This window comes from Cryptomeria japonica, chromosome 5 (genome assembly GCF_030272615.1).
Source record: "Cryptomeria japonica chromosome 5, Sugi_1.0, whole genome shotgun sequence".
Classification (NCBI taxonomy): domain Eukaryota; kingdom Viridiplantae; phylum Streptophyta; class Pinopsida; order Cupressales; family Cupressaceae; genus Cryptomeria; species Cryptomeria japonica.
This window is the reverse complement of record NC_081409.1, coordinates 918,200,926-918,216,024: the sequence shown is the minus strand read 5'-3', so window position 1 is coordinate 918,216,024 and position 15,099 is coordinate 918,200,926.

Genomic DNA, 15,099 nt, shown 5'->3' with positions numbered 1-15,099 from the left:
ATCAATCTTGATCAACCACTTTAAACTTTCTTCCACAAATCAATGTCAACTTAACCTTAATCTTATCAACATAAATTGAAAGATAAAACAATGAACATCATGCACAAGAGAACACCAAATTTACATGGAAAACCCAAACAGGAAAAAACCACGATGACAGTCAACTCACAATATATTAATGATTACAATATTGGTTTAGGCTCACTACTCCCTGAAGGACTTGCAAGATGAGGTATACTTCCCCAAAGCAAGAATCAAGGAGCTTGCAAGTTGGGACATACTACCTTAGGGCAAGATACAAAAATTACTAAGGAGACTCACTATCTCTGAGCAAGGTACATGAAAATATGAATCAAGATGAATAAGCCTTCAGCAATACTGCCTCCAACAATCTCCAAGTATGAAGCTACCCTTGAACCTCTATCACAAGAGACCAACTTCAAGCAATCACTACACATTGTCTCTACCTCAACTCTACAAATGATATGATTATGAAAGCAAATTCACAAATATTTTGTTCCACACACACACACTTCACATCATCCATACCGATTTGATCTTCTATATATACCTTCTTTATTGCAAACATCAATTAGGTTGGTTAAAATAGGAGATAGGCATTAGTCATATCAAGTCAACCAAGAAACACAATTATGGTGAAAGCAGTCCAATCCAAGAGATTGATGCAGGAGCATCCCCAGTTCTTGGCAATCTTGCATCAACCAAAAAGATTTCCTTTCTATTTTGCAGTTTCAGCATTTCATTCTTCACTTTCTAGCATTGGCTCACTAGATCTTGAGGACTTGATCATCTACCTTATTCTCAAACCATGGAGAATTTGGATCATTTTCCAACAAGTTATCGCTACCGGTTTCTGAGATAGTTTTCTGGTACCAATTGCTTGGACCTATTTGCATTAGTGATCTACAGATCCCTTCTATAGCTTGCGGAGACCTGAGTGTTGATTCTAATTTTCTTTGGCATGTGGTCAACTTTCCCTTTGATCTACACTTCATCCTTTGGATTTTCCAGAGGAATTTCTTTGGCGGAGACCGACCTTGTTGGTTTTACATGTTAGCTCTTGTTCTTTGGCATTTGATCCCTTTTTGGGCCAGTAGGATCCCTTGGATCATATAAATCATTGTAATTGAGCATTATAATAAACATAGAAAGTGATAGACAGAACATAGAAGCTAGATCTTAAGATTGGAGGTCTCGGTTGTGACCTGTTCTATAACTAAGCATGTTTTAGCAGTCCAGTAAGCCGGTTTTTGTAACCCAATTGTTACTAGTTGATTGTAATCCATTTTACTATGTTTTTGCATTTCCTCCATCATATCCTTGTGTTTCCATTGTGTTTACTCTTGTTGACCGGTCCAGATTGATCTCTTTGAGGTCTCTCCTAACCGGTGACTGCACCAAGTGGATTGATCTCTTTGAGGTCCCTCCTAATCAGTGACTGCACCAAGTGGTATCAGAGCGAGCTTTCATTCTAGAGATTGCATTGTCTTGAGAATTTTGTTGTAGGGTGGCAGATTATGGATTCGACTTGCACCTGTAGAGGACTGGTGTCAAGATGGCGTGAAGAGGAAATAGGAATGGTGGAGCGCATGGGAATGCAAACCCTATTGTGATGGAAATGTTGAGAGGAATTGCAGCCTGTGTTGGAAGTCATTGAGACAACACAGAGAAGAGGCCAACATATTGAAGATGTGAGTGAAGATGAAGGAGAAGAAGCCCTAGCAAAAAAATTAAACCCACCAGTGATTGACCTGGATGAAGAGAGGTTTTTGAGGGATTTGAGTAGGGCGAATACTAAACCTCATTTTACCCCACCGAAATATGATGGAAAGTTGGATTCAGATGAATTTATGGATTGGATCTCAGAGATGGAGAAATATTTTGATTTACACTACAGAGGAAAGGAAGGTGAAATATGCCTGTACCCGGTTGAAAGGACATGCATCTCTTTGGTGGGAGCATTTGCAGGTTGATAGATAGAGAAGAGGTAAAGAGAAGATCAAGACATGGGATTGAATGTTTGTTAAGTTGAAATCAAAATTTATGCCAGTTAATTATCAAGTCAATCTGTTTTGAAAGTTGTAGAATTTGAAACAGAAGGAATATAGTGTGAAGGAGTACACCCAAGCATTTTACAAGTTGAATATCAGATCTAGACATTTTGATGATGAAGTTGAACAAGTTCTAAGATATTTGAATGGATTGCAGATGTCTATACAAGATGAACTTAGTTTGATCAAATTGCAAAGTGTTGAAGAGGCTTATCAGTATGCCCTGAAAGCAAAAGAGAAGCTGAAAAAAAGACAAGAGCAGAGACAAAGAGGTAGAGGTGGAAGGTTTTCTAGAGGAAGAGGATATATGGAGGAAGAGGAACCTGTACAGATCAGAACATGGTGCACGGGCACTGAGTGAACCAAGTGTACCTCCTGATTCCAATGACCTATATGGGGTCAAATATAAACATATTGAGTTCTATATGGTTTCTTGTGTCAAATAAGGTCTAATGAGACCAATAACATTGTAATAAGGTCATTTCACCATTCATGTAATCAAGTTGTCTAGATGGTCCTAGGAAGGTCCTGATTTGGCCAATATTGTGCAAATGAGTCAAAATGGGTCAAATTGATGTAATAATGTAAAATTTGGTTCCAATGGTCCTTTCATGTCTATTTGGACCTATTTCAATGTGTTTAAGGTCATGGTTTAGCAAAATGTTGAAACTTGTCATTTTTTACAAATATCGTCATGAGCAACTTTTCTTTGTAAAGGGAAGTTTTATGTCTCCAACGGTGGGTTGGAGGAGGTTGTTTTTGTTTCGGGTGACAACTTTAAGGACCCCAAACCCTAAAATATGTAATTGTGTGTTGATTTGATTGTTTTGAGAAGGAAATTGAAGCATCAAAACTGTTGGAAATGCAAGAAATCATCTATTTTTTATTGATTGCATACTAAAGTTGGATTGGTAAGAATGATCATCACATATATCCTGAAACTAGATTGGTTTACCTTTGTTTTTCATTTTGTGTGAAGCCTTGAAGTTATCACTGCCTCATTCTACAAGCAAATCTCTATCGGGTAGCCTAAAACCCTCAAACCCCTAAGGTTTGATTGTAATAATGGATTTTGGCCTATCAATCCTTAACTGAACACTTTGTCATTATAGAATATGATAGGCCAATGTATCATATGTCAATTCCAAGAGCCATTAAGAGGACACAATAGGGCGAAGAGGATGGATAACTAACCCTAGGTCTAGCATCTATATGTGACAGACCAGTTTGATGAGTGCAATGTGAGAGAATTGAGTGGTAGAGCAATGGAAAGGGGTTTGAATGTGATAGAGGATTATTTTGGAGGTTGACAAAATATTTCATGGTTAGGGATAGTCATCTTTTAGGAGAACCAAGCAAGTTTGTGATAGGTGTTCAGTCAAATAGGCCTAATAGCCCTATTAGGTTTGTTAGTGCAGTATTGGTTGGGATATCTGCAAGTTGGTTTGGTATCGTAAACTAAGATATCGTTGAGAACTCCCAAAAGGGTGTCTGAAAACGTAATTTGTTTGCCTATATCCTCAAGGTGTCGAAAGTTATCACCCGATTCCTTCAAATGGAGGCCTAATTGCAACCGGTTATGTTTGTGGGCAAGTGAGTCAAAATTGATGTTCCAATGGATCTAAACCATGAGATCCTATTTAATTTGTGTTAAGGTGTTGTGAGAACACCCCTACAAGAGTTGTTGTATTGAATTGGTCAAGTGGGCCATTCAAACTCCTAAAGCCTAGTAATAGCCCACTCATGTATGTAAGGGTATGTGAGGTCACACAAGACTTGAGAGTGTTAGTTGTTTTTAAGTGGACATATTGGAGCCCTTGAGTCTCCTAAGGCATTTTTTAGTGTCATTGAACAATTTCTTGACTTGGTGTTGTGTAAGTACACTTTGGTAGTAGAATTTTGGTTGAGTTTGTGAGCCTTAGAGGTCGGTCGGTTCAAGGTTATCCTTCTAGTCTGTTACCTCCTCATCAGAAGAAGGACAAGGAAGTAAGAAAAGAAGGTAATTCATATCTAAAGGATGATAGAAATTTCTATCGGAAGAGAGAACCGGATGGCTACCAGAAAGAAAATTTTGGAAAAGATGGCAGAAGACAAGACAGGAGAATGTTTAGAGGAACTTTCTTTAAGTGTGGAGGAGAAGGACATCGTGCTTTCGAATGTAAGAAGATAGAGAATACCGAGAGAACAATGATGGTGGAAGAAAGCCCCACCAGATCGGCTAACAAACTGGAAGATGGAGAACTATTAATGATGAGGAGAGTTTTGTGTCATATCGAAGAAGATGAGGAGCCCTTGCAGAGGAAAAAATTGTTCAAGACCAAATGTAAGGTATCTGATAAGTGCTGTAAAGTTGTCATTGATAGTGGTAGTTTGGATAATCTTGTTTTAGAAGAGATGGTGAATAAGTTGAATTTGGAAAGATTGAAACACCCTGAGCCTTATTAGATAGCATGGATTCAGGATGAACATAAGTTGTGATGAACTTATAAGGCACTGAGAGAGGAGGGTGAATCAATGCAAGTAAAAGTAACACAAATCTGATTATGCACCTTAACAATTTGAAACTTGATAATCAAATGAGAAACACAATCACATATGCAATCAACCAATAGAATAATGGCCACATAACACAAACAATTTATACATGGAAAACCCAAATGGGAAAAACCATGGTAGGAATTAATACCCACAAGATTACTATCTACAGAATAGAAATCTTGACCAATTAAGGTCTTACAATGATATGCCCTGTTAGGAGCAGACCCGGTTAAGAGTCACTTGATTAGGGGATTTACCTATCGCCCTATGAGGAGCCTAAAGATCTATTAGGATCAACCTCGTGTGAGGATTTACCACCCTTTTGGAGAGCCACCCTGTTAGGGGACTTAAAGATTTAAGGCCTGTTAGGACCTACTTGGTTAAGGGATTTAGCTGTTGTAACTATTAGGATAACAACAATGAGAAGATCCTCTTATAACACCTTCTGTGTTTGATAAGATCCACTTCAGAACATTACATCATCACATACACTTCATCTCAAAACTTCTCTAATCACTGCACTATTAGAGATACAACAATCGCTAATAATCTTTACAGATTCAAGCTCATACTCTCTTATATTCTTCATACCTCATCACACACTATAAAAGCATCATTAAGTCGGCTAGAACCTTGGAACAATTCCCTAGATTCAATAAATATAGACAAACATGCAATGCGCTCCTTACATAAGTCATGTACCGACTTAACATGTCAAATTCTGGGTCGGTTAACCCATTTGAGTGATTATCATCACTATCGGTTAAGTTTCTATCAACTCCTCTGTTCTACCAATCAAAATTCTTTCACCTAATTAAATCTGCTTGTGCGGTCATGATCATGTCTTCATCTAATAGTTGTCAATGCTTCTGCAAAACTGCAACACTTCATCCTTCATGAATTTCCTGTACCGATTGTCGGATTGTAACTTTGTCTACCATTTACAGGTTGAAGTCCTAATTACTGGTTCTGATGAAATTGTCTCTTCTTTACCGGTTAACTCTTATCGGTTGCACTGTAGGACTTAGATGACTTAAGGCACATAGTTGCCATCAATGACAACATACAAAATAGTCATCATTCAAGATTCTAACTTCATACAAGTACCAGTTGGATCAAGCAAACAAACATTACCAGTTGATCAAGTGATCAAATACCAACATTCTCTCCCTTTAGCATTGATGGCAACACTTACGAAAAAAAATTGTCGACTAAGTGTGCAAAACAAAAAGTGACAACTTTCTATTTTGAATACATAGACTCATACCGACTCATACTCCCCCTTAGCAATTACTACTATTTACAAAAATGAAATCATTACTCCCCCTTAACAGTACATACAAAAGTTTGAATCATTAACTAATTCTACTCTCCCTTTGACAATAATGCCAAATAAATAAGTAAAATACAAACATTTCATCAAAATTTGTCAGCAAAACTGCATGTATATATAAAGATAAAAAGTTTGAAAGTATTTACAATGCAATTCTTAAGAAAGCATCACTGTAATGAAACTTAAATTGTTTAAGATCATTGTCCCATGTTTCTAACAGTGTCTCGATAATCTCAATATGTGTCAAGATTTGTGCTACTAACTCCTCCATAACATCAATTGTACTCATCTCAGGAGTAGCCAAAATTGCCTCTGACTCCTTGAATGCTCTCTGAAGAATATCTACTTTCAGAAGTAGCTGAGTCTGGAGTTCCTTTACTAATCTGACCTGTTTTGCTTGTTCATGTTCACAAAGTTCTAACTGGTGTTGTAGATCAACAAACCTTTCTACCAAAAGTGATCACTGAGTCTTGTACCGGTATGAATTTTCCACTTAACTTTTGTAACTCCTTCTCAGTATCATCTCTCTTCTTTCTCAAGTCAACACAAAATAGTGAAAATTGGGAAATACTAGCCAAAATCTCACAACTGGTTTCCAATCGTGTCTTCAACAAGTCTCTATTCACTGTTAGAGCAACTTTACCTTTATCAATTTCACCCATTAACTGTTCTACCCTTTTCTTCTTGTAATCTTTTTCAACAGTAATGTATGCAACTTCTTCAAAAGTTTTAAGTTGTTCACCGACATCAACAACTAACTGTCCAAGCTTATCCATCGGTGTATCAAGATTTCAAAGATCAATCTCCAGTAGGAGACTTGACAAAATTTCAATAGCAAACTTCAAGGTCTCTGTTTCCTTTTGTTGTTCCTTTAACCTTTTCTTTTGTGCTCTTGATTGCATAGCCCGTACAATTTCCATAAGCCATGAAGAACTCAAATTATCCATGTCTACTAGACCTTTTATGTTGATTGAGTCATCATCATCATCATCTATGGATTTCTTCTTCTTCTCTTTTTTTTTCATTTCCTCTTCTACCTTCTCTGTTTTCTTCTCTTTTTTGTCTTTTCTTCCTCTGTTTTCTTCTCTTTCTTCTTTTCATTTTCATCTTCTTTCCTCTCCTCCTTGTCTTTTTCTATCTTCTCTTCATTAGTGGTATCCTTGACCAGAGGTGGATTTTCAACAATTTGTTCTTTTACCAGTTCTTCCTTATCCTTCTGATTATCCTCAGTAGCAATATTTACATTTGTATTTACACTTACATTGACCGGTGCAGTTTGAGTTTATGTAGACCGTGCAGTTACTAGTTGCTCAGTTGAGCTTTTTTCTGCTTCTTTCTCTTCTCCTTTGTTCTCAATGTGTTCCTACTGATGTTCAAACATCTATACATCAACTTCAAAAACTTTTATATTGTCAGCAATATTATCAATATTATCAGCATCATTGGTATCATCATCAGGTATATCTATTGGTTCAGTATCAATAGGATCATCTTGCAGATACTTGTTGTCCGGTTCAAAATCTGTAGCCTTAACACCTTCAGGAAAATATTCTCCCTTTAACAGAAGTATCATTCTCAATTTCTTCATCTTTCTCCTTTTCTTCATCAAGGATGAGGCCTAAAGCCTTTTTCAACAAAATCTATATCTCCTTCTGAACTAATTTAGTCTCTTCGATAAGCATTCTTGTTAATCTTTTCTTTGATCTGAAAATTACCTTTGTATTGGCCTTTATTTGTTCAATTTCTTCTATGGTTGCTTCTGGTAGCAAGTGTTTAAGTGTATAATCAATTGTTGGCATTTTTTATGATTATGTTGTGATTGTCATTGATGGACACACACTTGCGTTGAGATCATTTTTGTATGTATTAATTAAAGCTCAACCGGTACATGTTCCAACCGGTATGATGCATTATAGTCGTTAGACTATTGGTGTTTTGCAGAAAGTGATTACCGATCTGCAGTGGCATGTTAACCACAAGTGGTTCGAGGATCTCAAGTGGTACAAAGGATCAAAGCAGCAGAACACATATTTCCTAGTCTTCATTTTGTCAAACTAGCAACCCGCATTTTGCTTGAACCAGTATTTTGTATGAACTGGTAATACTCTGTGGTGAGTTACCAACTTGCATTTTGTGATGAGTTACCATCCACCGATTGTTTGACGGTGCCGACACTTTAACAATTGGTTTTTGTGTCATGTTACCAGATATGTCTAGATGCATTGAACCTAGGAGATTGTATTGTAATCCTATTGGACTGACATGAAATCAGATTCCTTTATAAGGACATCATGTCTAAGGTTTTAGGTTGTTGTTGATGTTATTGCTAGTGTTTAAGGTGGTTGAGGAGTCAGAGAGTATGAATGTATAGAAGACTGAAGTAATGCTGGAATGCATTAGGAACAAGATATCAAGGATCTAACCAAGCAATCTGTTCTATTTGCTAGATCACTCACTTGTTGATTACTCACATCTTCGACAAGTCTATAGCCCTTAACCAGGTAGGCCCAAAAGCCTTTTGTAAATCCTCTAACAAGTTGGTTCACATTTGTGGATCAAAAATCCTCTAGCAAGGTAGTCTTTAATTGGACTTATCTCCTAATAGAGATTGAGATTCCTAACAGGATCTGTTTTGGTAAAGAACATTGTATGACCTTAACCGGTCTGGTTCCTATTCTGTAGATAGTTACTTGTGAGTTCCATCTCACTGTGGTTTTTCCCATTTGGGTTTCCACGTCAAAGTCTCTTGTGTTATGGTGTTTGTGCTTATGTGGGTGAATGCATTATTTGCTATTTGGTTTGCATGTGTGCTAACCGGTTTGTCTACTAAACTGTTTTACCAGTTTACTGTTAGTCTAGCAAAGTGTTTAAGTGCAAAGATTTTTGGCATACTAATTCACCCCCCCCTCTTAGTATTCATCAATTGGTATCAGAGCCCACCTTTCTATAAGTTTAACCACGTGGAAAGAGATATGGGGGAATACACATTGAGGGAACTTACTCATCGGCTCACTCAGTCTAAGCAAGCCTATGATGATCTTATGGTCAAATACAAGGCGTCTCAAGCAAAAAGGAGAGAACATGCTGAAAATTTGATGGAGCTATCTGAAAATAGTTCTTCTGATGAAGTGGACATGGAAGCCCTGATTCAAGAAGTAGAAAAGCTGAATGAATCCAATTCCAACCTGAGAAAAGAATTGGAAGGACTGACTATCCAAATGTACCAAGAGCTTGAGAATCGGAGGAAAGCTGAAGATCTAGTCAAAGACACAGATCATGAAAACTCTGAGCTGAAGCAAGAGATCAGTGCCCTAACTGCTCAACTCCATGCGAGCAAAGTGGAAAAGGAAGAAATGCAAGGAGAACTGAACATTGCCATCTTTGAGAATGAAAACCTGATGGAAACAAATGCTGCTATTTCCAAAGAACTCTCTGAGTCAAAGGAAATACTTGCTAAGTTCAACAAGAGTACTGTCAAGCTAGAGCAAAAGCTTGAATCTGCCAAACCTGTCAAGAATATTGATGGACTTGGTTATTCCAGTCATGAGGAAGGTGAGACCTCTGGTACAAATGCTGGAACATCAAAGAATCAACCAACATCAAAGGATAAAGGTAAGAAAAAGTTTAAACCTATTTTCTTTAACTGTCTTAAAGAAGGACATACTACCAATGTGTGTACGAGTAAGGCTTACAATAATTTTCCTTATTTTCTAAATGATAAGCCTAGATCCTATAAATTCAATGGTAACTGTTATGTGTGCAAAAAGTTTGGGCATAGAGCATCTGAATGCAGGTCTGTTATGAATAACACTGGAAGATATCCTTAGAGGACCCAAGGAGTTGGTCCTGAACCTTTTGTGAACCAGAATCACAACCGGTTTAATGCCTTCAATCATCAGCCAAGAAGCGGTGGCTATCAAGCGGCAACCGGATGGAGAGCAAACTGTATGGTCTGTCATGGTCATGGTCACACTGTTGCAAAATCCAGAAGGAAGAACGACAACATGAATAATGGACCTTGGAGAGTACCTGGATTGGTCTGCTATCACTGCAACAAACTGGGTCACATTTCCAGATTCTATAGATCAAGAAAGAACATATCGGATGACATACCGGTCACTCCAAAAGGAAAGATTGATGTTGACACTGTTCAAGCAGATATGAACAAAACCTGGAAGAAGAAACCAACGGTGTTACAAGAAGAACCGGTTTCTGCACCTAGTGTAGAAATATTGGAACTGGCAAACTAAGCATCAGAAAATCTTAGGGGGAGCAAATGGCAAAATGTTTCAAACCCCCGATTTACACCGGTAAAAGACCTTAACCGGTATGCGATACCTGTCATTTGACGGAAGATCGGAAATGGTAAAAGGCAAATTAGGGTTTATGCTCTAATGATGGAGCATTAATTACGGTAGGTGAGGAATATGTTTAAAAGGAATTTTCAAATCATTTCTCACTATCATTTTTTGAAGCGAAGAAGGTTTTCAAGTGCAGAGCGACGACAAAGTGATTTGTGCTGTGATCTAGAGAAATTTTAGAAACCTTGAAGGAGATTCAAAATCAAATTGCAAACGGTCAAGAGAAGAACTCAACCGATGATTCAACAACTGACGAAGTGAAAGGCGAAGTGGAATTTGCAAGCCCTAAATTCTCGATTTCTGAAAGGTATTTCTCAAGTTTTCTATTTTTGTCATGGCTTCTGCATCTCATGATAGTTCTAGTGCAATTGTCAATTCTATGGACTTCATTCAAAGAAAAACAAAATATAATGCTTTGTCACAAGTACCGGCTGGGGTTATAGTGGAAGTAGGGATTTTAGATTATATAGACTGCAAAATCGAAGACCTAAGGTCTCTAGTGATCCACTCGTAGCTAGGTCTATTCTGTGGGAAGGATCAGAAGATCAAACCAGAGTATAGCATTTTGGAGAAGAAGAAACTTCATAACGCGGTTTATTTCCTAGAGGATTTCATAGATGATCACATTAGAATCATTCTGAGCAGAGTTCATGGTGACAAGATGTACCTGGAGAGAATGCATGATATCACTCCACAAGCTATTCATGTCGTCACCGGTTTGTGCAATACAAGGGAAGTGCTAGCCCTAAGGAAGGTTAGCAAGACAGAAATGTCCAAGCTCATCGGTTCAGTTAGCGACTCACGAGGAATGACTATTAATTCCATCAAGGATGACCTCATGAAATATGCATGCATGGTGATTGGATACCAGACGTTCTCAGCCAGCAGAATTAACTCTGTATCTGCTGCAGTGGTAAATGTCGCTTACCGGATGATCAAGGAAGATGCATCATTTGACCTCTACACCAGTATGCAAAGGCAACTCATGTTGAATTTGAAATCAATCAAACAGGATAATGCATTGAAGTTCAAGTTTGGTCAGCTACTGGTCGGATTATTCTTTTATTTCCAAGGATACTTCTGAGGAGTGGGAGACATTCAGTGGTCTGTGGACCAACCGGTTACCAAGCAGATTAAAGAAAGCCTGCAAGCAGTTGGAACCAACTACCTTGATGTTCTGAATAAGTACTTTGATGAGTTCAGAAGCAAGATGAGCCTAAGGGTGAGGATATCTAGTGACATTGTCAAGAAGTATGAAGATGATATCTGCTTTATCATCAAAGTTGATCAATGCATAATGGAGGTCATTGAGCCCAGATAGGAAGAAGTGAAGCCTATGGGCGATGAGGTGATGTATGATATGTTGGATGGGTATGCCTCTACCCTAATTGTCTCACCCCTAGATCCCAAGGCAAAGAGAATCAACACCTATCTTGAAAGGGTTGCACCGGTTGAAGAACCCCTGAAAAGAAAGGAAAGGCAGTGCCTTCAGCATCGGCACCAGTTGCTGCAGCCAATCCCAAAGTGACCAAGCGGTCACTTGCAAAGAAGAAACTGGTAGCGGCACTTGCCAAAGTGTTTGAGAGAAAGAGGAAGACAAGGAATGCCTCACCAGACTCAGAAGAAACTGTGTCTGAGGAAAAACCTAAGAAGACACGACAAGCAAAGAAAAAGACAAAGAATGAACTGACATCATCGACACAAGTAAATATTGACATCTCCTCCTACAAACCTTTGACACATTGTCAAAGAACTATCAAAAACATTAGGAGAAAAGTGTTGAATGATTTGATTGATTGTTTTGATGACTTTAATGATGATGAAAAGGAAGCAGTTGAAAAAGAAATCATTCAGTATTGATGTGTTAATGACCGGTCGACTTTAGAAATTAGATGTGAGACACCAGATTCTTTTTATAATTCCTTAGATAATAAATGGCGCATTGCAATAGAGAAGGAACAGGAAATGAGAGAGAAAATTTTTGCTGAACATTTTCCTGATGTATCAAATTCAGAACTATTTGAAGTAATGAATAAATACAAAGGCCTCTTCTTCATGAGAAGAAGAAAACTCCTGTTACTAGAAGGAAAGGGTCAAGAAGTGCTCAAGAATACACACACTCTTGCTCTAGAAGCTCTTAAGATGCATAGAGTGGTTGAAGCCAACAAGAAGGTTGAACAAGAACCGACAATAACTAAACTGGATGAAGTGTTTGACAATGAAGAAAACCTAGTTACTGAACCCATAGACACTATTGATATTGATGCTCTGGATGGAGAGGATGTTGCTCAGGGTACACCATTAGAAGCAACACGACAGGAGAAGCAGGCAGAACAAGAAGTAAAGCAAAAGTAGACAGAGGACAAAAAGGAGGAAGCAAAGAAGCAAGCAGAGAAGAAGAAGAATGAAGAGGAGAAGAAGAAGGATGAAGAGGAGAAGAAGAAGAAGGATGAAGAGGAGAAGAAGAAAAAGGAAGAGGACAAGAAGAAGAAGGAAGAAGATGAGGAGAAACGAAAAACAGGAAGAAAAGAGAAAAGAAGAAGATAAGAAAAGAAAGGAAGAGGAGAAGAGAAAGGAAGAGGAGAAGTGAAAGGAAGCAGAAAAGAAGAAGGAAGAGGAAGATAAGGCAGAGGAGAAGAGGAAGGAAGCAAAGAAGAAGAAGGCAGAGGAGGATAAGGAAGAGGAAAAGAGAAGAGAAGAGGCAAAGAAGAAAACAAAGGAGGACAAGGAAGGAGAAGCGGCAAAGAGCATGCAAATGGAGACACCTAAGGCAACTAGTAGTCAAGCCGAACTGGCTGACCTCACTAGTCCCATTGACCTCCAGTCTGCAAGTGAAATGGAGCTACTGCAGAGCATCAAGGTCACTCAAGAATTCCTTGAAGTAATGTGGAGGAAAAAGGAGCAAGATGTGATCCAAGCAGTGATGGACACTCTTATCGGCTTGTTACCCAGCACAAACCTCCCCAACACTGACTCATCATTGGCCCAATTGAAGCTCCTATGCACGGTAGTGGATGATCAATTGCAGAGCTTAGAGGAGGTAGCATAGGAAAATGCCAAGAAAGAGCATCAAGAGGCTCTCAACATTGCCCTGGTGAAGAAGCTTAATAAGCTCTAGTCTGAACTGCAAAAAGCACAGAAGGATATAAGGAATGCTCTAGATGAGGGAAATCTTCTACTCAACAAGATTTGACAACCCCAACTATTTTGTGATGATGTTCTTGTAGAGAAGCAAAAGCTTCAATCTAATCTACACTCATACATGAGCACCTTCAAGCCGCCATATGACTCCTTTATAGCTTATGGGAAAACCGTTCACCGGTTTCATATCCAGTCTACTAAAATAGAGCATGAGATCAGCACCCGATCATGAGATTTGCAGGAGCTACAACTAGTTCTACTTCCACATCTGCAAATACTTCAGAAGTGCTATCTTAATCTGGATGCCTTAACAGCGACACAGGAGATGAGCACAATAGACGCCATGGAAGAATAGATCTCCCAGATGTAGATAGAGAAAGAAGTAGCCACCTCCCTACTTGAGTCTTGGTCTTTATCTATGAAACAATTCTTGTAGGACTTTAAATCTGTTTTTGACAAGTTTTATTCTTTACTGTCATAAACACTTATTATTTTAATGAAACATGGATTAGTCTGTAATATTAGTTTTGTCATTGTTGGCAAAGGGGGAGAAGTATAAATTTTGAATGCTTTGATGTATACTTTCATGTTATTTCTGTTAAGAAGTAGTATACATTGTATTTTCTGCAAAAGGGATAGTGTATATGCTTAGGGGGAGTAATTTTGATTCTGGCATATTTTTGTTATAAAACACTTAGATGTCAAAATTTCCTAAGTGTTGCCATCAATGCCAAAGGGGGAGATTGTTGGCATTTTTGATGATTATGTTGTGATTGTCATTGATGGACACACACTTGCATTGAGATTGTAGACGTATAAAAATGACCATATTCCTAAATGAATATTTTATGTTCATTTCTCTATTTAGTTAAATCCAATTTAATTAAATAACTCACATTCCTCTATTTAATTAAGTAAATTACTCAATTAAATTCACTATACCATTTAATAGGATAAATTCATTTTATTCAATTAAAGCCCTTGTCCACTTTTTAATTAAAATCAAATTTAATTAAAATAGTTATCCTAAATTAAATAAATCTAATTTATTTAATTACAACCAAATTCAATTAAATTCAATTAAAACCTATTTTCCCCCATCCACTTGCAAAATCCTACACCTCCCACTTGCATCCTAACCCTCTTTCTAACCTCTTTTAGATTCTTCTAAACCTAATTAATTAACCCAAACCCATCCATTATCCCTTTTCCCTATATTTGAGGAGGTCACTTCTCAAATTTGGAGTAAAGTCTTCAAAATGCATTAAAGCCTTTATCCATTCAACAAGCTAAATTGTTGAATACCCCCAAATTTGGAAGGACTCTTACAAATTTATCCCCAAAGTCTTCATAACCATTAATGGTTAACTCAACCCTCTTACATGGTTAAAGAATTTCCATAAACTCAACCTCCATCTAACCCCAGGGTCTCATCAAGCATTTATTGCTTTGACCATGGTTATCCTTAAACCTTTGCACAAGAGTTTATCCTTTGGGTAAAAGCTTTATCCAATGGGTAATCTTAACTTAACCTTAACCCTTAACCCCTAGGGTAACCATGAGGTCTTCTCAAGCATTTAATGCTTCTTACATATCCTCTCAACCAACCTTATGTTGACAATTGTCACCATTTCATTGGTGCCAATTGCAAACA